We start from the raw sequence: 23,366 nt of genomic DNA on the forward strand, positions 1-23,366 counted from the left end.
GTTCCCACTGAGAGCACGGGATCATGGAACTGGCCCTTTACTCATAACCCTTTGAGAACTAGGGCAATTTGTTTTGTACACAAAGATAAACGTATTGGCCCTGAATTGCCACAGAGTTATGGTTGCACTGGGGTCTTTATCGAAGCGGGTCTAACAGGAGCAGAAATTGAGGTGGGCCCAGTTATTGCTCCTTACACCTTTGAGGGTGGCATCAGGGAAAGAGGTGAAACTGATGGGATGACTGCATCTGATGGAATGACCACCAGTGTCGTCTCCAAGAAGCAGGTGTACATTGCTGCCAGGTGGCAGGTCAGGTGCACATCGCCTGGCGGGTCAGGTGCCCATCGCCTGGCGGGTCAGGTGCCCATCGCCTGGCAGGTCAGGTGTACATTGCCGCCAGGTGGTGGAATCAGGGCCCACCAAATCTGATGAGACTGTTTTCCTTACAGCAGTCGGTTAAGAAATACTTCGCTGCAGCAATAAGGTCTTGAAAATGGTCAATTCTTTGAAGTCTATGCTTCTTCGACAAGACATGTTGGCGCTAGGCCCAGCAGCTGGTCAGCATCATTAATCCTTCTCCCCACAACATCTAGCAGACGATATGGGTGTGGACACCCACCCACTGTACTTATGTATCCTGACTCCAGGAATTCCAATGAGGTCCAGGGGCACCTGGGGTCAGTAGGTAGAATTCCCACCCTGTCATGTTTGGGGAGACAGAGTGCGATCACAGATTTTTGTGGGCGTAATACCTAATATAAAAGGCTAGCAGTCCAGGTGATTGCCTGTGTCTGTATTATTTTGATAAACCCTGAATTATAATACAGTGAATATGTACAACTTAAAAATGTATATTTGGTGCATACTTATTGTGTGTGTATGCATAATAAAATATGCATCATGAGGGGACGTTTATCTGTTTAGTTAAAAATGGATTAGTAACTGTACTGTGAGCAATGGTGATTAATATTTAATTAGCTACAGGCCCACATAGACAAGTAGGGGCTTTCTCAAAGATCATCCAAGTGTAATTGTGTGATGCTCAGGTGTGTGTATACATGATTTAATATTAGATATGATTAAATATTAGAGCGTACTATTACATAGTATATATGGTCAAACAGTGTGTGTGTATAGTAAAAGAAAGACTTGCATTTATATAGCACCTTTCACGGCCACCGGACGTCTCAAAGTGCTTTACAGCCAATTAAGTACTTTTGAAGTGGAGTCACTGTTGTAATGTGGGAAATGCGGCAGCCAATTTGCGCTCAGCAAGACCCCACAAACAGCAATGTGAGAATGACCAGATAATCTGTTTTTGTTATGTTGGTTGAGGGATAAATATTGGCCAGGACACCGGGGATAACTCCCCTGCTCTTCTTCGAAATAGTGCCGTGGGATCTTTTACATCCACCTGAGAGAGCAGACGGGACCTCAGTTTAATGTCTCATCCGAAAGACGGCACCTCTGACAGTGGAGAGTCAGCGGAGCTTTATGTGCTGAAGTCCCTGAAGTGGGACTTGAACCTTCAACCTTCTGACTCAGAGCCTACCACAGCTGACACAGTAGTGTGGAGAGCTGCTTTCTCATTATTGTATATAAGGTACAGAACATAATCAGGTATTTGGACCAAGCCTATGCCGGTGTTTATACTCAGATGGTGAGATGTAGACCTTCTTCAGTATTTGAGTTCCAATTCAGTTCTGAAGATTGGTGTATTCATGAAGTCACAGCCCGATCCAAATGTCAAAATGTTAAAACTAGGATAAATGGTGGCAGTTCTCTTGCAGGATCCTTCGGTGTAACGTTATACAAAATGCTACCCATATATAAGCAGATGCACCCCTACTACAACCAGCACGCTCCCATCTAAACTGCTGCTACTGTATACTGTATGCATGGAGGCAGAGGGTATGGCTCAAGTACTAAATGAGTACTTTGCATTTGTTTTCACCAAGGAAGAGGATGCTGCCATAGACATAGTAAAGGAGGTGGAGATACATTATAGGATAAAAATTGATAAAGAGAAAGTATTAGAAAGGCTGGCTGTACTTAAAGTAGATAAGTCACCAGGAGCAGATGGAATGCATCCTACGATGCCGAGGGAATTGAGGGAGGAAATCACGGAGGTACTGGCCATAATATTCCAATCTTCCTTAGATACAGGGGTGGTGCCAGAAGACTGGAGAATTGCAAATGTTACACCATTGTTCAAAAAAGGGTGTAAAGATAAGCCCAGTAACTACAGGCCAGTCAGTTTGACCTCGGTAGTGGGGAAGCTTTTAGAAACAGTAATCAGGGACAAAATTAACAGTCACTTGGACAAGTGTGGATTAATTAAGGAAAGCCAGCACAGATTTGTTAAAGGCAATTTGTGTTTAACTAACTTGATTGAGTTCTTTGATGAGGTAACAGAGAGGGTTTGTGAGTTGGTCACACCGCAGGTAAGGGCTACACAGGCAGAAGGGAAATGGGTGACCATCAGGCGGAGCAGTAGAAGCAGGCAGGTAGTGCAGGGGACCCCTGTGGCCATCCCCCTCTCAAACAGGTATAGCGATTTGAATACTGTTGAGGGGGATGACCTACCAGAGGAAGGCAGCAGCAGCCAACTTCCTGGCACCGGGGGTGCTTCTGCTGCTCAGGAAGGGAGGAAAAAGAGTGGGAGAGCAATAGTGGTAGGGGATTCTATCGTAAGGGGAATAGATAGGCATTTCTGTGGCCATAGACATGACTCCAGGATGGTTTGTTGCCTCCCTGGTGCCAGAGTCAAGGATGTCACTGAATGGCTGCAGGGCATTCTGAAGGGGGAGGGTGAACAGTCAGAGGTCGTGGTTCACATTGGGACCAACGACATGGGTAGGAAGAGGGATGAGGTCCTGCAGCAAGAATTTAGGGAGCTAGGTAGCAGATTAAAGAGCAGGACCTCAAAGGTTGTAATCTCTGGATTACTCCCGGTGCCACGTGCTAGTGAGTATAGGAATAGGAGGATAGAGCAGATGAATGCGTGGCTAAAGAGTTGATGCAGGAGGGAGGGTTTTAGTTTCCTGGATCACTGGGTCTGCTTCTGGGGAAGGTGGGACTTGTACAAGTCGGACAGGTTGCACCTGAACCAGAACGGGACAAATATTCTTGCGGGGAGGTTTGCTAGCACTGTTGGGGGGGTTTTAAACTAACTTGGCAGGGGGATGGGATACAGAGTGGAGCTATAATAGGGGGTGATGTACAGCCAAATATAGAGGAAAAAACAAGTCAGCTTGGAAGGCAGAGCAAATATGTAACGGCACAAGGGAGTAGGGCAAGGCTGGATGGCATTTATTTTAATGCAAGGAATCTTGCGAATAAGGTAGATGAACTGAAGGTGTTGATGAACACATGGGAGTATGATAGCAAAATACTGCAGATGCTGGAAATCCGAAATAACAACAGAAAATGCTGGAAAAACCCAGGTGGTCAGGCAACATCCATGGAGAGAAATTGGAGTTGACGTTTCAGGTCGAAACCCTTTTTCAAAAAGTATGATATTGTTGCTATCACGGAGACATGGTTGAGGGAGGGGCAAGACTGGCAGTTCAATATTCCGGGGTATAGAATCTTCAGGCGAGACAGAGGGGGGGGTAAAAGAGGAGGGGGTGTCGCAATATTAATTAAGGAGTCAATTACTGCTGTAAGGAGGGATGATATATTAACAGGTTCCTCTAATGAGGCCATATGGGTAGAACTTAAAAACAAAAAGGGGGCAAGCACTTTGCTGGGAGTGTACTATAGGCCCCCAAACTGTCAGGGGGAGATAGAGGAACAGAAATGTAAGCAAATCTCAGAGAAGTGTGCAAATAATAGGGTAATAATAGTGGGGGATTTCAACTTCCCCAATATTAACTGGGATAGTCAGAGTGTGAAAGGCTTAGAGGGTGCAGAATTCTTAAAGTGCATCCAGGAGAGCTTTTTGAGCCAGCATGTAGAAAGTCCTACAAGAGAGGGGGCGGTACTGGACCTAATTCTAGGGAATGTGGCCGGGCAAGTGGTAGAAGTGTTAGTAGGTGAGCACTTTGGTGACAGTGACCATAATTCGGTGAGATTTAAGGTAGTCATGGAAAAGGACAGAGATGGGCCGGAAATAAAGGTTCTGTATTGGGGACGGCCGATTTTACTGTGATAAGGCAGGATCTGGCCAAAGTGGACTGGGATCAGCTACTTGTAGGAAAATCCACATCGGAGCAATGGGAGCCTTTCAGAAAGGAAATTGAGAGAGTACAATGGCAAAATGTTCCCGTAAAGGTCAAGGGTGGGACCAACACGCCCAGGGAACCTTGGATGTCAAGGGATATACGAGAATGGATTAGGAAAAAAAGGGGGGCTTTTGGCAGATACAAGGGACTAAAGACAGAGGAAGTCCTAGAGGAGTATAAAAAGTGCAGGGGGATACTTAAAAAAGAAATTAGGAGAGCGAGGAGGGGCCATGAAATAACACTGGTGAGCAAAATAAAGGAAAATCCTAAGGTGTTTTATAAGTATACTAGCTGGGGGGAGCCCGGCTTTGCCAGGGCTGTTTTGGGCCGGGCGGTTTAAATCGAGTGCCAGGCTTTGGGCCCTGTCTGTGTCCCTCTGTGAATCTGCTGCCGGGCGGTTTAAATGGAGTCCCAGGCTTTGGGGCCCTGTCTGTGTCCCTTTGTGAATCTGCTGCCGGGCAACATTTCTACCTTTTAATACCTTGAAAGATGAAAGTGAAAGTACTTATAAAACGTTTTTGGTGAATCTTATGTTATTTTTAAAAGAGATACTAACTTTTTCAATGCTGGATGATCAAAGTAGTTTGAGCTGGAAGCTGAAGTAATGGCAGTGAAACAGTGGCTGCCAGATCCCCAAGATGAAAATGATTAGTCCCGCCCACACACACACACACACCGATTGGCCAACCATCAGGGGACCGTACTGTAGGATTGGTCAATCATGACGGCACAGGATTGGTCGAACCTTGACGTCAGTCAATCAATGCTAGCAGATAATGAGTTTAATTTTGAAGGTTTTTTGCATAAGGCGCGAACAATTTTCGTCCGACCGAAAAGTAAATACGCTTACGAGCGTCCCGGAAGCGTAAGCTTTCTTAGGAGGTAACGCGCGCGTAGGTACGCCGTATAACTTTCGAGCGCATAGCCGGACAGACGCACACCCGAGGACAGGCAGAAGGACAGACAGACAGATCGACTCCTTTATATATATAGATTAAGGGCAAGAGGATAACTAGGGAAAGAGTAGGGCCCATTAGGGACCAAAGTGGCAATCTGTGTGTGGAGCCAGAAGATGTAGGTGGGGTTTTAAATGAATTTTTTGCATCTCTGTTCACTATGGAGAAGGACGATGTAGACATAGATATCGGGCAGGGGGACTGTGATATACTTGAACATATTAGCATCGAGAGGGAGGAGGTACTAGCGGTTTTAGCAGGCTTAAAAGTGGATAAATCCCCAGACCCGGACAAGATGTATCCCAGGCTGCTGTGTGAGGCAAAGGAGGAGATTGCAGGGGCTCTGACACAAATTTTCAGAACCTCTCTGGCCACAGGGGATGTGCCAGAGGACTGGAGAACAGCTAACATAGTACCATTATTCAAGAAGGGTAGTAGGGATAAACCAGGGAATTACAGGCCAGTGAGCCTAACATCAGTGGTAGGGAAATTATTGGAAAAAATTCTGAGGGACAGAATTAGTCTCCACTTGGAGAGGCAGGGATTAATCAGGAATAGTCAGCATGGCTTTGTCAAGGGAAGATCATGTCTGACCAATTTGATTGAATTTTTCGAGGGGGTGACTAGGTGTGTGGATGAGGGAAGTGCAGTGGATGTGGTATACATGGATTTCAGTAAGGCTTTCAATAAAGTCCCGCATAGTAGACTGATCAAGAAGGTAAGAGCCCATGGGATCCAGGGTGCCTTGGCACATTGGATCCAAAACTGGCTTAGTGGCAGAAGGCAGAGGGTGATGGTCGAAGGTTGTTTTTGTGACTGGAAGCCTGTGTCCAGTGGGGTACCGCAGGGATCGGTGCTGGGTCCCTTGCTGTTTGTGGTCTACATTAATGATTTGGATGTGAATGTAAAAGGTATGATCAGTAAGTTCGCAGATGACACGAAAATTGGTGGGGTGGTAAATAGCGAGGAGGGTAGCCTCAGTCTGCAGGACGATATAGATGGGTTGGTCAGATGGGCAGAACAGTGGCAAATGGAATTTAACCCTGAAAAGTGTGAGGTGATGCATTTTGGAGGGACTAACAAGGCAAGGGAATACACAATGAATGGTAGGACCCTAGGAAAGACAGAGGATCAGAGGGACCTTGGTGTACATGTACATAGATCCCTGAAGGCAGCAGAACAGGTGGATATGGGATATGGGATACTTGCCTTCATTAGCCGAGGCACAGAATATAAGAGCAGGGAGGTTATGATGGACCTGTACAAAACGCTGGTTAGGCCACAGCTGGAATACTGTGTGCAGTTCTGGTCGCCACACTATAGGAAGGATGTGATTGCTTTGGAGAGGGTGCAGAGGAGATTCACCAGGATGTTACCTGGGCTGGAGCACTTCAGCTATGAAGAAAGACTGGACAGGCTGGGGTTGTTTTCCTTGGAGCAGAGAAGGCTGAGGGGGGACCTGATTGAGGTGTAGAAAATTATGAGGGGCATAGATAGGGTAGATAGAAAGGAACTTTTTCCCTTAGTAGAGGGGTCAATAACAAGGGGGCATAGATTCAAGGTAAGGGGCAGGAGGTTTAGAGGGGATTTGAGGAAGAACTTTTTCACCCAGAGGGTGGTTGGAATCTGGAACTCACTGCCTGAAAGGGTGGTAGAGGCAGGAACCCTCACAACATTCAAGAAGCATTTGGATGAGCACTTGAAATGCCATAGCATACAAGGCTACGGACCAAATGCTGGAAAATGGGATTAGATTAGACAGGGCTTGATGGCCGGCGTGGACGCGATGGGCCGAAGGGCCTCTTTCTGTGCTGTATAACTCTATGACTCTATAACTCTAGGGTTGATGAGGGCAATGCGGTTGATGTGGTGGACAGGAAACTTTCTGGTATCCGGCACCGACGGGACCGAGCTGGTGCCATTAGATCAAAACTGCCGTAGAAACCAGCGCTAATGTTAAAACATACGGAGCTCAGAGCTCCGTGTGAAGCAACAAACCCTGTTGCTTAGCAACAGCTTCAATACAGTCGGCGCAGCTTCCAAGCGTCTAGCTGAAGCTGTTGCTTAGCTACAGAGACGCTTGCAGAGCCAGGACTGGAGAAAAGAAGCAACGAAAAGAAAAAACATTATCTGAACCGACTCCTGAATTTTGCCGGTAGATAGAGCTTTCCGGATATTTAACCTCCGGATAAACGAAAGTTTCCTGTACATGGATTTTCAAAAGGCGGTCGACAAAGTGCCACAAAGTTGAAACCCATGGAATGATCGGGACAGTAGCAGTGTGGATACGGATAGGCTAAGTGACAGGAAACAGAGAGTAGCGGTGAACGGTTCCCCAGAGATCAGTTCTAGGACCACTGCTTTTCTTGATCTATATTAATGACTTGGACGTGGGTGCACAGGGCACAATTTCAAAATTTGCAAATGACACAAAACCTGGAAGTATAGTGAACAGTGAGGAGAAGAGTGATAGACTTCAGAAAGATAGGCTGGTGAAATGGGCGGACACGTGGCAGATGAAATTTAATGCAGAAAAGTGTGAAATGATACATTTTGGTAAAAGAATGAGGTGAGGACATATAAACTAAATGGTACAAGCCTAAAGGGGGTGCATGAACAGAGAGACCTGGGGGTATGTGCGCACAAATCGTTGAAGGTGGCAGGGCACGTTGAGAAAGCAGTTAAAAAGGCTTGCGGGTACCTGAGCTTCATGAATAGAGGTATAGAGTACAAAAGTGTGGAAGTTATGATGAACCTGTATAAAGTACTGTGTCCAATTCTGGGCACCACACTTTAGGAAGGATGTGAAGGCCTTAGAGAGGGTGCAGAAAAGATTTACGAGAATGATTCCAGGGATGAGGGACTTCAGTTACTTTGGAGAGGGTGCAGAGAAGATTCACCAGGATGTTACCTGGGATGGAGCGCCTCAGCTATGAAGAAAGACTAAACAGGCTGGGGTTGTTTTCCTTAGAGCAAAGAAGGCTGAGGGGGGACCTGATTGAGGTGTACAAAATGATGAGGGGCATAGATAGGGTAGATAAAGAGGAACTTTTCCCCTTAGTAGGGGGGTCAATAACAAGGGGGCATAGATTCAGGGTAAGGGGCAGGAGATTTAGAGGGGATTTGAGGAGGAACTTTTTCACCCAGAGGGTGGTTGGAATCTGGAACTCACTGCCTGAAAGGGTGGTAGAGGCAGGAACCCTCACAACATTCAAGAAGCATTTGGATGAGCACTTGAAATGCCATTGCATACAAGGCTATGGACCAAATACTGGAAAATGGGATTAGACAGGACAGGGGTGGATGGGCGGCGCGGACACGATGGGCCGAAGGGCCTCTTTCTGTGCTGTAAAACTCTATGACTCTAGTTACGTTGATAGACTGGAGAAGCTGGGGTTGTTCTCCTTGGAGCAGAGAAGATTGAGAGGAGATTTGATAGAGGTGTTCAAAAATCATGAGGGGTCTGGACAGAGTAGATAGAGAGAAACTGTTCCCACTGGCAGAAGGGTCGAGAACCAGAGGACACAGATTTAAGGTGATTGGCAAAAGAACCAAAGACGATGTAAGAAAAAACTTTTTTACGCAGCGGGTGGTTAAGATCTGGAATGCACTGCCTGACAGGGTGGTGGAGGTAGATTCAATCGTGGCTTTCAAAAGGGAGTTGGATAAGTATCTGAAGGAAAGAAATTTGCAGGGCTAGCGGGAAAGGGAGGGGTAGTGGGACTAGCTGAAGTGCTCTTGCAGAGAGCCAGCACGGGCTCGACAGGCCGAATGGCCTCCTTCCGTGCTGTAACCATGCTATGGTTCTATACTGCCAACCCCCCCTGCTGTTCCACATCCCATCTCCTCCTTAATTAGATCCATACTCTGGGAGTTGGGACCAAGCCAGCATGTATTTTCCCCAAATCAAAAATTAATATTTATAAATAAACACAAGGAAACAATACCAGTTTCAGCTAATGTGGAATGTAAGCAAAACAAGCAGGTAGGAACATGATGACGGTATGTCATCTCAATGTCCACTGCTTCATACTGTCAATTCAACCAATTACATCTCAGTACCCTTTCTGTAGTGTCATTTCTGATTAGTCTAATCACAAAAAATATATAACTGGCATAAAGCCGCCATGACAGGTGTTTGCTCAGCCCACTGCATAACCTCTAAACCAGCTTCATCTCTTAAATACCACTGCAGTCATCCCCGCTAACACACAGCACCATATCTGCCTGCCGCACACCTAACATTGCGAGGCCCTACATGAAGAAAATGAGGCACATCATGTCTGGGAATATTTAGAATATGTTTCAAGTCAATATCGACACAGCTCCCACTGGCTGCTGGGTCTTCACCTTCCTCACTGGATTCAAGACGGCTCCTGGATCAGCAGCTTCATAGGGAGGTCATAGAATCATAGAATAGTTACAGCACAGAAGGAGGCCTTTTGGCCCGTTGAACCCATGCCAGCTCTCTGCAAGAGCACTTCGCCTAGTCCCACTCCCCTGCCCTTTCCCCGTATCCCTGCAAATTATTTTCCTTCAGGTACTTATGCAATGGGAACAGTTTCTCTCTATCTACTCTGTCTAGACCCCTTATGATGATTTTGAACACCTCTATCAAATCTCCTCTCAACCTTCTCTGCTCTAAGGAGAACAACCCCAGCTTCTCCAGTCTATCCACGTAACTGAAGTAACTCATCCCTGGAACCATTCTTGTAAATCTTTTCTGGATCCTCGCTAAGGCCTTCACATCCTTCCTAAAGTGCAGTGCCCAGATTTGGACACAATACTCCAGTTGAGGCCGAACCCGTGTTTTATAAAGGTTCATCATAACTTCCTTCCTTTTGTACGCTCTGCCACTATTTATAAAACCTCGCCTCTGGGATTTATTGCTTTAAATTAGAGCAAAGAAAATAGGAATGAGTGGAAGAAATTGGATGGAAAGATTTTCATTAAAATCCAGGGCACTGGGGGTGAGACTTTGCAAGTTAATACAGATCCAATGGGCCTAAAGTCTACAACAGAACACTGGTCGTGAACTGACACTCTGGCTCACTACCTCACCACCACCTCTCTTGACCCCTCCACTGTCTCTAAATTGTCACACTGCTTGTTCAACATCCAGTACTGGATGAGCAGAAATTTCCCCCAACTAAACATTGTTGTTGTTGATTCCTGTTGAAGAGTGTAACAAAAAGAGAAGAGAGGCAGAGTGAGAGTCAAAAGTGAGTAATAATAAGTTATGAAATTATATTAAAAGAATTTCACATAGAAGCAGATTTCTAATTTTCCACCTGGCCATATAATTGGCAATACAGATTATCTGGTCGGTTTTCATTTTCAACAACACCAGAAGTATACCTAGGCGGCAAATTGGAAATCTACCCCATAGAGAAAGGGCAGAGTGAGAAAGAAAGAGGTAGAGAATAACAGAGAGAGGGACAGAGTGAGAAAGGAGAAGTGTGAGGTAATGCATTTGGGGAGGGCAAACAAGGAAAGGGAGTACACATTAAATGGTAGGACACTGAGTAGTGTAGAGGAACAAAGGGACCTTGGAGTGCATGTCCACAAATCCTGAAGGTAGCAGGCCAGATAAATAAGGTGGTTAAGAAGGCATACGGAATGCTTGCCTTTATTAGCCGCGGCATAGAATACAAGAGCAGGAGGGTTATGCTTCAACTGTATAAAACACTAGTTAGGCCTCAGCTAGAGTACTGCATGCAATCCTGGTCACCACATTACAGGAAAGATGTGATTGCACTAGAGAGGGTACAGAGGAGATTTACAAGGATGTTGCCGGGAGTAGTGAATCTTAGCTAAGAGGAAAGACTGGATAGGCTGGGTTTGTTTTCCTTGGAACAGAGGAGGCTGAGGGGAGACCTTATTGAGGTGTATGATGTGCCTCAATAAATCCGAGACTCGATGTTAGCGAAACAAAACAAGGCTTTTATTGACTTAGAAGGTAACACACAGAGGAGAATGTATCTTCCATCCAGAGGTCTGCCGTACTGGATGTGCTGCAGGCTGGGCCAGCTTACATAGGAGCCAGGTATGGGCGGAGCCCTACACACAGTACAATACAATGGAAATGAAACTGAAACCAACCACAGTCACAGGCAGAGAAATACTGATGAGTGATGAATGGAATATTTCATCACAGTGTATAAACTTATGAGGGGCCTAAAGTGGATAGAAAAGACCTACTTCCCTTAGCAGAGGGGTCAAAAACCAGGGGGCACAGATTTAAAGTAATTGGTTTAGAGGGGATTTGAGGGGAAAGTTTTTCACCCAGAGGGTTGTGGGGGTCTGGAACTCACTGCCTGAAAGGGTGGTAGAGGCAGAAACCCTAACCACATTTAAAAAGTACTTGGATGTGCACTTGGGATGCTGTAAGCTGCAGGGCTACGGACCGAGAGCTGGGAAGTGGGGTTAGACTGGATAGCTCTTTGTTGGCCGGCATGGACACGATGGGCCGAAATGGCCACCTTCCATCCTGTAACTTTCTATGATTCTATGAGAAAGACACAGGTAGAGAATAAGAGAGAGAGGGACAGAGTGAGAAAGACAGAGGTAGAGAGTAACAGAGAGAAGGACAGAGTGAGAAAGACAGAGGTAGAGAATAAGAGAGAGAGGGACAGAGTGAGAAAGACAGAGGTAGAGAGTAACAGAGAGAGGGACAAAGTGAGAAAGACAGAGGTAGAGAATAACAGAGAGAGGGGCAGAGTAACAGAAAGATTTTTAAAAAGGGAGAAAGACAAGAGTCACAGACAAAGTGAAAGAGTAACAAAGAGAAACAGCAAGAAAAGGAGAGAATAATATAGTTACGGGGGGGCACGGAACGGATGTTTCAATAGATCAGAAGCCTCTTGGAATGGGTTGCAGACTGGGACTGCCCAAGTTGGACATAGACCTCAGCAGCAGCAAGTATCATCAAGCCTCCAAACATCCATTGTCCAGAAAACACAAAGTGGCCCTGACGAAGCAGGAGAATCAGTGTCAGGTTAGCCTCGCAGGTCCAAAGCCTGCCCTTTGTGTTCCCAGTCCCTATTCCCAACCGCATGGATAAACCAAGCTATCGAGAGACAACTGCAAGATCTTGATGAGAAAGAAAGTGGCAACATCAGCTCAGAGTAAGCAAAACGTTAGACTCCATTGTCGTCTTATAATAATGCTATTGGAGATCAACTAATATATATATGTAATAATATTTTAATGAATATATAGTTGTAATGCTTAGCTGCTAACCAGGCCTGTTCTTTTAAGGCCACTGCCCAAGTACTCCCTGTGGTGCTTGTAAATTACTCAGGTTAATCAGAGGTTGGGAAATTGCTTGTAAATTTCAATTTCCAAGATGAAATGCCTGGCTTTATTTTTCTTTTATTAAATGTTTATCATCTGTAATAACATGCATATTTGATGCAAGACTTTTAGAGATAGAGATCAACAGAGTAGTCTTGCCTAAATGAACCAGAATGCTACAAAGCTGCACTATGCTTATGTATAATATCAGGTGATAACATGTCAAAACCATGTTTGTAACTCCACAACTCAGGCTAACCAAATCACTCTTTTTATTTCTACTGGTAATAGTTCAAGACCTGAATAACTAGTTGTCTGACCATCAATGTAGCGCTCTGGGAGTTACATTCATTGGTTAAGGGAATCAGCGTAATGCAGCAACTAGCTGTTCTTTGAATGTCCCGCTGACTACACTGAGGTGGTCCGGGACCACCTGATTCTGCATCACCTGATAAGTGGTGGAATATAGGAGTGTGCTAACCGAGGTTCAAACTTAACACCTAATGCACTGTCTTCCTAACCCGAAGACACCGAATACAGTTGTAGGTTGTGTATTGATTTCTTTGTGGGTTCAATGACGAGACATTTATGAAAGAGAATGGCCTAGAAATTCAGTTGGTTGCGCCAGCCGTTAGCGCCTTAGGAGGAGTAGATGTCGGGCGCTAGGCGGGTAGCGCCCGGGCGCAGCGAGACCTGCGCCTCGCCCCAACTTCACTAGAGATTTAGCGGCGGCGCAAAGTCTTTGCGCGCGCTCAGCTGAGCGCGCAGATCATGACGTCATTTCCTCGTGCAACACCCTTTGTGCGCCCCCAACCGGAACTTCAGTGGCAACGCCCCATTGTGCGCCTGGCACCCCTAGCGACTGTTAAGTGGAACGGTGCTCAGCCGATGCGGGGCGCGGGGGGCGCAAATTAAAGGGCACTGCTCCTGCAATATAAAAGGCGGCCATTTCGCAGCACTCCCTCTTGCGAAACGGATCTTTGGAGAGAGACCACGTTAGATAGCTTTCTGCTTTGGCCCAACACTCGAACAGGTACTTCTGGCTTCAGGCCACAGATTTCCACTAGTCTTTGCCTTCATTGACATCTCATTGTTTGCCAGCATATTATGGGGGCTGCAATGGGTGTCAACGCAGGCTTTCTCAATTACATCCAAAGGGTTCACAGACGCCGTGAGAGAGTGGCAGCCCTGGCTAGACGGAAAGGGGGCAACAGGCATCGGCAAAGGAGGCCTTACCCAGCCAGGGTATACCGCCAGCAGTTCTCCTATCTCAACATGTCTGAGGAGCAGTGTGTTTGGAGGCTGCGATTCAGAAGGGACGTGGTCACAGAGATCTGCCAGCTGCTTGGCGGTGATCTGCAGCCACAGCTGAGGAGCAGGACATCTCTGTCGGTGGCAGTGAAGGTGACGGTGGCTCTCAACTTCTATGCCACCGGCTCCTTCCAAGCCGCTACTGGGGACATTGCCAACATCTCCCAGTTCGCCGTGCATTGCTGCATCCGCCAGGTCACCAATGCCCTTCTCAAAAGGAGACGTCAGTTCATCTCCTTCTCCATGGCCCTTGCCAAGCAGCAACAGCGTGCAATGGGCTTTGCAGCATTCGCGGGCTTCCCCATGGTGCAGGGCGCCATTGACTGCACGCATGTGGCTTTGCGGGTATGATGAAATATTCCATTCATCACTGCCTGTGACTGTGGTTGGTTTCAGGTTTCCCCTCACCATTGTATTGCCTGTGACTGTGGTTGGTTTCAGGTTTCTCCTCACCATTGTATTGTATATTGGAATGTATGGAATGTGTTGTGTGTAGGGCTCCGCCCATACCTGGCCTCTATGTAAGCCAGCTCAGTCTGGCCTCATATCCAGTACTGCAGAGCTCCAGATGGAAGATACCTCTCTCCACTGCGTGTTATCTTCTAAGTTAATAAAAGCCTTGTTTTGTTCCGCTAACATCGAGTCTCGGGATTATTGAGGCACATCAGCGGGCACCTCTGGAGAATGCCGAGGATTACCGCAACCGGAAGGGCTACCATTCGCTGAACGTACAGCTGGTGTGACCCCACAGGCAGCTCATCCTAGCTGTCAATGCCCGCTTTCCAGGCAGCAGCCACGATGCCTTCATCCTGCGACAGACTTCTGTGGCAGAAATGTTCCAGGCCCAGCCTCACCCACGCGGATGGCTTATCGGGGACAAAGGCTATCCTTTGTGTACCTGGCTGATGACCCCGCTCTGTGCGCCCAGCACCCCTGCTGAAGAGAGATACAATGAGAGCCATCAAGCGACCAGGAACATCATCGAACAAACAATCGGCGTCCTGAAGCAACGGTTCCGCTGTCTGGATCGTTCCGGTGGAGTCCTACAGTATTCGCCGGAGCGAGTCTCCCATTTCGTGGTTGTTTGCTGCATGCTGCACAACCTGGCTATCCGCAGGACTCAGCCACTGCCACCACAGATTGGAGGACCACCTGAGGAGGAGGAGGATGACCAGCACAGGAGGGAGGCACAAAGTGCAAGGGCCGCCCGTCGCCGGCTTATTGAACGTCGGTTCTAGGCCCCCTCTCAGGGACTGGCTTGTGCCAATGTCAGCAGATGAATGTAGCCGCTCCACAAGCCCTCAGCCGACCAAGGCAACCAAGACTTAACCAAAAAACCATGCACACTGCAATTTAACCACAATAATTTATTGAAAACCTCTGCCCTTTCCACATTACATGCTCATGTGGAGAAGCCCCCTCCAAAAACACAAAACTACCAGTCTCGGCCTTACATAAAGAAAGAAAGACACCAGTCTCGGCCTTACATAAAGAAAGAAAGACACCAGTCTCGGCCTTACATAAAGAAAGAAAGACACCAGTCTCGGCCTTACACAAAAACAACTGTACCAGTGTCGGCCTTACAACAAGCACCAGGCATTTGTGCATGCCTCTACTTTTTGCCCTGCGAGGGCGATGCCTTGCGCATCCTTACCTGGCCCCTGCCCGGCCTGCAGCTCCTCCTCAATGGGAGCCCAGTGGCTGCAGCAAGGCTGGGGGAAGGCTGCTGAGGGGCAGATGGCGAGACGGCAGATGCCCTTGGGGGTCGGCCTGCACCAGCTCTGGCCTTGGAGTGGCCGGCTGCTGACTGCTCCAACTGTGGCTGGGCGGCAGCAGTCTGTCCAGCAGCTCGTGCCAGCTGCAATGGTGGAGTGGCAGTGTCGGCTGCAGGAATGGAGGCAACCTGGCAGATTGCAGGTGCTCGCTGGTCGCCTGACACATTGGCAGTCGCACGGGCCAGCACTGCAGCATGCGCAGCAAACAGCTGAAGGACAGACTGCTGGGCTGCTGCTGCGCGGCGAGTGCCCTGGCGATGCCTGGCTGATCCAGCGAGGGTGGCAGCAGTTAGTGCCCGTGTGGTCCTGGTCTGTGTCCGCATGACACTAGCCAGTGAATGGACGGCACGACTGAGCACTTGGCTAGAAGCCGACTGTGCTGCCGCGAAGTCCTGCAGACTCCTGCCCTGTGCTGCCGCGATGTCCTGCAGACTCCTGGCCTGTGCTGCACTGAATTGTTGCAGACTCCTGGCCTGTGCTGCCCCGAATTCCTGCACACTGCTTGCCAGTGACTCTATGGAGTCAGGCATCCTTGCCACTGCAGCCATGAGCTCAGTGTGCCTGCGCTCAGCCTGGACGGCCATTTCCTCAAGGAGGCGCACCTCCTCTGCGCTGACCGTCGCAGGACTGGAGGCGGCACTCACCCTCTGGGGAGAAGTCCGCCTAGCTTCCCCACCCCTCCCGCGTTGCTGCAGGCCGCTGGGCCCCGGAGCTTCACTCTCCTCCGACCCTTCCCCCCGGCTCTCCTCCAGGGAAGACGTGTCCCCTACATCGCCATGGGCTGGCGCGGCTGAGGGTGGCACTGATGGGCCGGCTTCCTCTTCCTCCTCCTCGTCTTCCGAAGGGCTGACAGTGGCAGCTTGAGGGCCCGCCTCCTCACCTGGCGATTCACCATCTGAAAGCAGGAAGGCACAAGAGTAGCTTTAGAGTGAGGACAGGGCGGCAGCGAGGGAGGCATGAGTGGTGCCATTCACTGCATTGGTCGGACATTGGCAAAGGATGCTGATCTGATGCGCAAGTGGAACGAGAGAGGTCCAAAAGGTGATGCCCTTACCATTGGTGCCCAGAACAGGGTCGGCATCTCCACTGGCGACGGGGCGAATCAGCCGGCCTCCCATAATGCGCTCCACACGCTGGTCGAGGTCGGAGAGCTCTTTGAGGTCAGGACGGCCTCCGCCGGTGTCAGTTCAGTTGCGCCGGTAGTGTGCAACCTTGGCCTGCAAGAGAAAGGACGGCCTCTAAGTACAGTGTGTAGCCCTGATCTTGTCTGCACTGCCTCCCATGGTCGAATAGCTTAGACAGTGTGTAAAGTGCTGAATGTGCAATTGATTTTCATGCCAGTCCCATAGCTGCTGGATGAGGGCTGGCCATTAGGGCTTTCAGGTCCCTTTGCCCATAATGTGAGGTGCACATGCAAGGATGAGGAGGACACTGGAAAGGGTACTCACCCTGACAACCCGAGTGAGGTCGTTGAACTTCTTCCGGCATTGCACAGGAGTCCTGGCAACCACGCTGTTGGAAGACACCCTGTTGGACACCTCCCTCCAGGCTTTCCGGTAGGCGCTGGGCAGCGGCCTCTTGCCACCTTCTGGGAACAAAACATGGCGCCTGCGCTCCACTCCGCCAACCAGCACCCTCAGGTCTCCGTCGCTGAAGCGCTGCGCTCTCTCCCTGGCCTTCTCCATAGTCCTGGGCGTTGTACAGGTGAAGCTGAAGTGGTCAGGCCTAGGTTGAGGGCTGCAGTGTGCAGGGCGTGGCAGGCAAACAAATCCACCCTCCCCCTTTAAGAGGTGACCGGCGCCAGAGTGTCTGCCGTCAATCAAGAACTCGCCGCACCTGCGCTTTGCCCGGCCTCGGGGGTATCGCTCAGCACCGCTGGCTTAGCGCCTAAAGATAGTCGTGCATCGCCTGTTTTAGCGCAGCAGCAACCTCTTGGGGCGATGCGACTGAATATCGGCGAAGGGGGCGCGACTTTGCGCCAGGCGCAAACTTAAGCGGCCGCCCGACTGTACCGCCCCAAAAGTGGCTATACTGAATTTCTAGGCCAATGTCTTTTAATCTAAAGTCTGTTCAACTCTTTATACAACATTTCAGGAGACACCATGCTCGTGATCCATCTAGAACGAAACTGAAACTAAACTCAACTGCCTTGCTTGTCTCTGTCACATGCCCTCTGCTGGTCAGGTACAAGCAATCAATACATGCAAACATGCTGTTAAGGCATCATAATCGAACAGGCAAATACCATCTCTATTTGCTGATATCATTACATGTCCTTTTCTTAAAACAAAAGTATTTTACTTTTAACTAACATGTTTTCTTTGTATTAATCTGCATTTTAACTGTAACACTTAATGAACTTACATTATCATTATCATGATCAAGGTTTTTTAACCTTGCTTTGTGTGTTCACATGAAATATGTCAATACACTAGAACTTGAAGAAAGAATAAGATAACATTACTTCCTTCTATAGCAATAGTCCTTAAATTTGCTCAATGAGTCTCTCAAGAGGCTTCACGTGTCTTGAGGATTTTCTGATTGATTGTCCTTAAATCTGAGTTGTTGCCTCAGATGATGGTTTCTCAGCTGTGTGATCAGGTTGTTCAACAGTACCAGTCTCTTGACCTGCTGTGGCTGGTCCCATGAGAAGATCTCGACGATTTCTTCTCAGAACAGCACCCTCATCTGTCTGAATGGTGTATGATCTTGGTTGAACTTCACTCAGGACAGTTCCCTTCTGAGTCCATATGCTTGTTTTGTCTTTGAACCTTACTTGGTCACCAGTGTGGAGTTCAGGTAGGTTTTGTGTTCCTCTGTCATAGTAGTACTTTTGCTTTTCTTTCTGTTGTTCTTTGAACTTCCTCACTTTCTCCCCCTCTTTTGTTTTCAGGAGGTTCTCCGGGATGGGTAGGTTTGACCTTAGCCGACGTCCCATCAGGAGTTGGGCTGGTGACATACCACACTCGAGCGGCGTTGTGCGGTATACAAGCATGCTCTGGTAGAAGTCAGTTCCACTGTCTTTTGCCTTGTACATCAGTCTTTTCACTGTCTGGACCGATTTTTCCACTAGACCATTGGACTGTGGAAAGTGAGGACTTGACGTTGTGTGGACAAAGTCCCACTCTTTGGCAAAGTGTCGGAAACTTGCATTGTAAAACTGAGGTCCGTTGTCTGTGAAGACCTCGCTTACCACGCCATGTCTGGAGAATATGGCTTTCATACATGTTATCACAGCATCTGCAGTGGTGGTGTACAGTCTACAAACCTCTGGATACAGGGAGTAATAGTCTGTGACTACAAGATAGTCCTTCCCTTGACATACGAATAGGTCAGCGCCTACCTTCTGGTAAGGTCTGTCTGGCGCTGGGTGTGGCTTTAGTGGTTCTACCGGATTGCTTGCTCGATATTTCAGGCATATTGTGCAGTTTGACACCTCATTTGTCACATCTTGGTTGATTCGTGGCCAGTACATCACCTCTCGTGCTCTTTTCTTACACTTTTCGATTCCCAGATGTCCTCCATGGATCTTTTTTAACATTTCTTTTCTCAGACTCTTTGGGATAACTATTTTGCTTCCTTTGTAGATGATTGGCCAGAAATTCGCGGCCAGAAGCGCGAGTACGGTCGGGGTACTCACGCATTTGGCCGTTGGAAATGCCGGCGTTCAGCAGGAACAGCGCATGCGGGGAACGCCGGCATTTCCAGACCCGAGGTCTATTTACAGCGCGTGCGACTGCACAGGCAGCGCTTGCGCAGTGAACTTTGTGGATTTCAATGATGGATTCAGTGAGGGTAAGTCCTTAGAAGTTACACTTGAAAAAAGCAAGTGTAAAGTTGTTCATTGGCTGCGGAGGAAGATATATTTTACCGTGGAGCTTCTGAAATGCAATATTTTTGTTTGGGAAAGGGAGGGAAGTTATTTTAAGAAATTTTAAGTAAGTTTTAAAGTTAATTTTTTTTTTTTATTTTTTTATTTTTAAAAAGGGTTTTCAGAACGGTAGGTAGAAGGAGCAATTGTGGCTGTGTGAATGGAATGTGAGAATGAGTTATGTATGTATGTCCACATATATTCCTTTACGTATATGTATGTATGTTTTATATTCCTTTACTAATGTGTATGAATGTATGTTTTTAATTATGATTTTCCAATAAGTTACTTTCTCTGAAAGTCATAATTAAATAATACATTCATACACATAAGTAAAGGAATATATACATAACACGCAAAGGAATATATACAGACATACATACTTTCAGAAGCTCCACGATAATAAATATCTTCCTCCGCAGCCTCTGGAGCAACTGTACCCATGCTTTTTTCATGTGTAAGTTGTAATGACTTGACCTCACTGAAAGCATTAATGAAAGCGGCAAATTATACTGCGCACGCGCTGCCTGTGCAGTCGCACGCGTTCTGCCTCTGAACCCCTTCGTTCAGAGGACAGGAAATGCCGGTTTTCCCCACATGCACTGTGCATGCTGAAAACCGGCATTTCATCCGGCCAGATGCGTAAGTACCCCGACCGTACTCGCGCATTTGGAAGGGAATTACTGGGCCAACATTTTACATGTCAATAAAATGAAAAATTTAACAATTGCACGACTTGCCCCCTCGCATCTGCGACTGAGGGTCCAAGGAGGTGCATTGCGCAAGAGGTCATCATCGTACGTATCCTCACACTGTTCCCTTTGGGGAACTGTATGAAGTGGTGGAAGGATTTATGGCCGTGATTAACGCTCATTCCGTGACCGTAACCATCTTTGAACCAGCCATTAGGGTGGTTAGTCCTATGGCGGGAGGGTTTTACGGGCTCCCACAACCCATCTGAGGGGGGGGGGGCCACCAACACCCACGGACGCAAGTATCCCGCTGGATGTCCACCCAGAATTTAAAGTTGGAGCTCCGACTCCACTTGCCGGGACTGTCTGGAGTGGGGTTCAAAACCCTACTCCTTCTGGCCCAGCGGCGGGGATGCTTACTGCTACGCAAAAGGCCCACTCCGCACAAAAGGTGACACCCATACGTTTCCTGCGCCTTTTCCCTCCCCGTGACTGGAGCCCTATGCTGCCATTTCACGTTGCTAATCGGATTGGGCCTTTGTCATAGCGGTAGGATCCCCGCCGCTGGGCCAGATCAGGGTAGGGTTTCGAACCCCGCTCCAGACAGTCCCGGCAAGTGGAGTCGGAGCTCCGGCTCTAAATTCTGGGTTGACATCCAGTGGGATATTTGCGTCCGTGGGTGTGGGTGGCCCCCCTCCTTGTATAGCTTGTGGGAGCCCGTAAAAACCTCCCGCCATCGGACTAACCGCCCTAATGGCTGGTTCAAAGATGGTTACGGTCACGGAATGAGCGTTAATCATGGCCATAAATCCTTCCACCACTTCATACAGTTCCCCAAAGGGAACAGTGTGAAGACACGTATGGCGACGACATTGCTAAATAAATAAATGGAATTAAAAAAATTCTTTTAGGGCTTTTAAAAGTCTTTAAATTGCTTCAATTCTCTTTAAAACTACTTCAGATTACTCAAAATAATGTAAACATTTTAAAAAGTTTATAAAAGTTACCAAAATCTTCAAAAAACTTCCAAAAACCTATTTAAACTGCTGCTTTGCATGTAAAAATGCTTAGCAGCTTGACAGAAACATTGGGGGCGTGTCCAGTGAAACTGAGACCTCAAGGGGCGTGTCTCACTTGCACTGCACGCTCCTGGCTTCGCGCTGGCTGCACTCCTGGGCGGCGTGACGTCATACGCTGCCCGGGATTCTTCTTTTTCAAACACCAAGTCCAGGCGTCCCTGGAGCTGATCGGCAGTAGCGCGGGGTAAGTGCATATACGGGGCTTGCACGCGCGGCAAGCCCCGTTCACCAATTTCTGGCCCGATGTCTTCGACCACTGATAGTTCCGCCCTGCAGTTCCAGTACTCTGCCATGTCAGGTGAGCAGTCTTGCTTCATGTTGGGCCATCCATCCAAGATGCTTTTTCTCAGTCGTCTCATTGTTTCATCTTTGTTTGTCTCATTCTTTATGAGCTCCATTTTTGCATCTGCTATGGGCAGTGCACTTGTGATCATGTCCGCGTAGGCGTTCACTTTTTCATCCATTGTGGTGTTTTGCGGGCTCACTTGGGTCTACAGCTCTGGACAACGTGTCTGCTGTATACATCAGCTTACCCGGTGTGTACGCAACATTCAGTGTATAGCGTTGCAGCCTGATCATCATTCTTTGTATTCTAAGCGGACAGCTATTTAGTGGCTTTTGGAACAATGCAATCAAGGGCTTATGGTCAGTCTCTACACTGATTGCTTGTCCTGCCACAAACTGGTGAAATCTTTCACAGGCGTATGTAATGCTGAGCAGCTCCTTTTCTATTTGAGCATATCGCGTCTCCGCGTCTGTCATTGAGCGCGATGCATATGCAATAGGTTGCCAGTAGTCATATTTTTGCAGAAGAACGGCACCGAGCCCACTCTGTGATGCATCTGATGATACCTTGATGGGTCTCGCTGGGTCATAAAACCTCAGAACTGGTTCCTCTGTGAGCAGTTTCTTTAGATCGATCCATGACTTCTCATGCTCATGATTCCATTCCCATTCTATGTTCTTTTCAGTTAGTCTTCTCAGTGGCGCCATCTTTTCTGAGAGGTTGGATATGAATTTCCCCATGTAGTTGATCATTCCATTAAACCTGTGCACGTCCTTTTTGCATTGTAGTTTTGGCATATTCTCAATGGCGGACACCTTTCTGGGATCTGGTCTGATGCCCTCACTGCTAAGGATATCTCCCACGAATGTCAGTTCTGTCACCCCGAGCTGGCATTTCTCTCTATTCAGCTTCAGGTTTGTTTTCCTTGTTGCTTCCAGCACTTTTTTCAGTCTCTCGTCATGCTCAGTTCTCGTGGTTCCCCATACTATGATGTCATCCATTGATGTATCAACTCCCTCCAGGTGCTCATAGATCATGGATAGTTTTGCGATACACTTCAGGAGCTGAGGCAATGCCAAATGGTAACCTTAGGAATCTGTATCTGCCAAATGGACTGTTGAACGTGCACAGTCTTGAACTTGCCTCGTCCAGCTTCATCTGCCAAAATCCTGATGATGCATCTAACTTGCTGAAATACTTTGCAGTTGCAAACTGTGACATGATTTCCTCACGTGTAGGAAGCTTGAAGTGCTCTCTCTTTATTGCTCTGTTTAGATCTCTTGGATCCAGGCAAATTCTGAGCTTTCCATTCTTTTTGTCCACTACGATGAGGGAACTCACCCACTCAGTTGGCTCATCTATCTTCTGAATCACGTTCAGGCTTTCCATCCTGTCCAACTCTGCCTTCAGTTGCTTTTGAAGAGCAAACAGAACTTTTCTGCATGGATGTATGACCGGTGTCATACTTTTATCTACTCTGATCGTGTGTTCTCCTGGAATGCAGCCTAGACCCTTAAATAGGTCGTTGTACTCTTTCATGAGTTCATCATAGACTGTCTCTCCTTCGCTTTCCACAACGAGGACTCTCTTTACCAGGTTCAGTCTCTCACAGGCTTTTAAACCTAGTATGGCTTGCACATCCTTTGGCACCACGATTAATGCTAGCGTGTGCTCTCTGTCCTTGTGTGTTACTTTGACAATGCATCTTCCTTTCACTGGTATATCAGTACCCGAGTATCCTGTCACTTTCACTTTTATTCCATGTATCTTTGGTCTGGGTCTAATTTTCTTAAAATCAGTCTCTGATATCACATTAACTTGTGCTCCAGTATCCAATTTAAATGTAATATGTATGTCATTCACTTTTAGTGTCA

General features: G+C 47.7%; 1 protein-coding gene across 3 annotated transcripts in view; it reads right to left on the reverse strand.

Moving 5' to 3' along the window:
* Nucleotides 1–23,366, reverse strand: part of LOC147107462 (ankyrin repeat and SOCS box protein 9-like) — a 195,142-nt gene that overhangs the window by 38,669 nt on the left and 133,107 nt on the right. The gene's annotated exons all lie outside the window — the stretch shown is intronic.

Source organism: Somniosus microcephalus, chromosome 14 (assembly GCF_052327205.1).
Source record: "Somniosus microcephalus isolate GS21.2 chromosome 14, FLI_Smic_1.0, whole genome shotgun sequence".
Lineage (NCBI taxonomy): Eukaryota > Metazoa > Chordata > Chondrichthyes > Squaliformes > Somniosidae > Somniosus > Somniosus microcephalus.